Here is a 3640-nt window from a genome sequence, read left to right on the forward strand (position 1 = left end):
TACACCGTAATTAAAGGTATATTCATTCTCTGGTAAACAATTTTATGGAGACATTATATTTTATAAAATGAAGGCTATATGTAGGTGCGATAATTTTTTGAATTTCACTTGGAGAAATGAGAAATTTGGAAGTAAAGGGATAGAAATAATTTTAAATGGGTGAAAAATCTAGTATTACTTTTGGTTTACTACTCTGGAGCACAGTTTTGCTAAGATTTACTTTTAGATTATTTGATAAGTTATAAAAACACTATCTAGCCCTAGCCAGTTTGGCTCAGTGGACAGAGCATTGGCTTGGAGACTCAAGGGTCCCAAGTTCGATTCCAATCAAGGGCACATACCCGGTTTGCCCTAGTAGGGGGCATGCAGGAGGCAGCCGAACAATGGTTCTCTCTCATCATTGATGTTTTTTTCTCTCTCTCTTTCTCCGTCTCTCTGAAATTAATAAAAAAAAATTTTTTTGATATATAAAACAAACAAAAACAAAAGAACACCATCTAAATACATGAAATACTTAATTCACTATTTATGGCATGAGCTGAAGAATTAATTTCCATTTATAAAAATCTGATGAATTTGCCTTCACAAGCTAAAGACAGAAAAAAGTTCCTGAAAATTTAGAAGGTAACTGTTAACTGTCCTAGTTCATTCTTCTCTGGTAACTGAGTTTACCTAGTCTCATGGCCACTCAGCTACAGACTCCTTTCCCAGTTTTCCCTTTATAGCTAAGTATGGCCATGTGATTTGTTTTCTCCAATGAAATGTAAGTGAAAGTGATGTGTGCATCTTTCTCATCACTTGCTTGATACCCTCTCCTTCCCCAACCCTTTGAGCTAAAACTCAAAGTGATGACTCTACTCTGACAATACCTAAGAAATGAAAGGAATCTCAATCTCTGAATTACCATGAGGTGCGAAAGAAACCTCCAACATGATTCAGTCACTGTATTTTGGGAATTCCATTATAGTAACCTAGCTTATATTATTATTTAATCTTTACCCTAGGATATGTTTTGCATTGATTTTAGAGAGAGAAAGGAGAGGGAGAAGGGAGAGGAGAAAGAGAGGAAAAGGAGAGGGAGAGAGAGAGAAAGAGAGAGAAACATCGATTAGTTGCCTCCCGAATGTGCCCCAACCAGGGATTGAACCGGCCACATTTTGGTGTACTAGACAGTGCTCCAACCAACCGAGCCACACCAGCCAGGGCCTAGCCCAGCCGTGGGCAAACTACGGCCCGCGGGCCGGATCCGGCCGTTTGAAATGAATAAAACTAAAAAAAAAAAAGACCGTACCCTTTTATGTAATGATGTTTACTTTGAATTTATATTAGTTCACACAAACACTCCATCCATGCTTTTGTTCCGGCCCTCCGGTCCAGTTTAAGAACTCATTGTGGCCCTCGAGTCAAAAAGTTTGCCCACCCCTGGCCTAGCCTATATTATTATTATCTTTTAAGCCAACTTTAAAAATACACACACACACACACACACACACATATTTTTTACTGATTTCAGAGAGGAAAGGAGAAGGATATGGAGACAGAAACATCAATGATTTCATTGATCAGTTTACCTCCTGCACGCCCCCTATTGGGGATTGAGGCCCAAAACAGGAGTTGAACCGTGACCTCTTGGTTCATAGGTCAGTGTTCAACCACTGCGCCACACTGGCCAGGCCCTAGGTTATATAATTGACGAAAATAAAACTCATCACCAAAAAGGTAACACAGAAAGAATATTTATGTATTTTAAGCAAGAACCAAAATAACCAGTTTGAAGTCTATCATGCCAGCTTTTTAACAGTTAAATTTTACCCTGAACCCTAGTCAGCCTCTAACCACAGAACAGACTGAAAATATTATGCACAATGATTGAAGATATCCTTTACTTTTAATATTAGCTTTAATACTAGTAAAGAAAAATTATGACACTTTTCCCCACCATAACTGACTGAGGGGGTGATTAGTCCTGTTATTAGGGTCCTTTCTTTTTAAGAAACGTATGTGTGTGTTGCTATACTCAATGTCTTTCAGATCTTTCCTCTAGAAAAGGTTAATCTCCAGGTGAGAAAACAGTACACAGGTACCTGAAAGTATATTCAAGTATCAGCATGTACCCTTTTGTATCAGCAAAAACTGAAATACGAAAAAACCTCTAAAACTTTCTAATTTGGGTTAAGATATGAGATTAGAATTTTAGGATTAACAGAAGATTCTGTTATTTCTCTCTTTTTTCACATTATATATTTTCTCTGTATAGTCTTGTCCATTTCTATATACTGTTGACTCCCACATTTATTACCTCTAGGGGCCAAACCTGTGTTCCGGAGCCATAAATCCTAAATCCACATGACTCATTTCACCACCTGTGTTATGGATCCCATATGTTTCTTTCAACACCTTGCTCCATCAATTTTCTTTACTCTTCCATTTCTTTAATCAATCTACCCACCTCCCCTCCTGGATCCTTCTCATTGTTGCTTAAATTTGGGTAAGCCTACTTCAAACAAGTAAGAAAGCAAACAAAAACCCTAGACTCCACATTACCCTCTATATCTAATTTTTTCCTTTCATTGCTTAATATCTTAAAGGAGTTATCTATACTGCCTGCTGTTTCTATGTTCTTACCTCCTGTTCATACCTTAGTCACTCATTAATCTCTTTACCCCACATAAACACTTACCAAGATCATTTCTTCACACACAGGAAGAGCAATGGGGTAAACATGGGAAAAAATAAGTTTTAATCTTGGTTCAGCTGTGATGTAACTAGGGCAATTAATCTTTCTTCAACTGATTTTCTGAACCATAAGATGAGGAAATTAACTTAAATCCTTCTGGTTTATAACTCCTCAGGTTTTACAGATATGCAGGAATTTAGTTGCCACTTTTATTCCTTTCATAATTAGAGACAAGTAGGTGTGAGACCACGGTATGCACTGCTTCTAGAAGTCAAGGTTTTGGTGCCCTGTTTGGTATCCTAAATATAAAGATTTGGGGTAGTGAACATGATTTCTAAGCCCCTTTCCAAATCTAAATTGCCTAGGCCCCTGCCTCACAAACACTGATTCCATTTCTGTGAAATCCTTCCAAATGGAGCCCAAAATGAACTACCAGGAGTGAAACATGGCCTATAGGGCAGGCAATCCAGGTTGCCTCTGATATATATAATTTCCTGCTTTATTTCCATTCCATCGTACCGCCCATCAAAAAAGAATACTTGACCAGAAATGAGTAGGCTTACACACCTGCTTAGGAATCCAATTTACTCAGTACCCAACCACTGAATTCATGTAGATGGGCCTCTCTTTCTGCTTTGGTTTAATAGATCCAGTTAAACACTTGCCTTTTATTTAAATCCAGACTAAAATTGTAAGCATAAGTGTGAGAGCCAGCGTATAGTGAGATTTAAAAAGAAGAGTCTTATAGTGCCAAAGATAATGAGTGGGCCTATCAAGAAGGTGCCCACATATACCCCCTCCTTTGTAACACATGCAAATCCAGCCACAGCATGCAAATACCAGACTTGGGCACAAAAACAATGACACATTTCAAACAACACTCACCCTCTAGATTCTCCAGAAAGGAACTGGACATGAGAGCTCATTGTGGTTAGGCCATTTCTCTGCTGAGGCTGGTGGCTG

Source organism: Myotis davidii, unplaced genomic scaffold (assembly GCF_000327345.1).
Source record: "Myotis davidii unplaced genomic scaffold, ASM32734v1 scaffold243, whole genome shotgun sequence".
In the NCBI taxonomy this organism is placed as follows: domain Eukaryota; kingdom Metazoa; phylum Chordata; class Mammalia; order Chiroptera; family Vespertilionidae; genus Myotis; species Myotis davidii.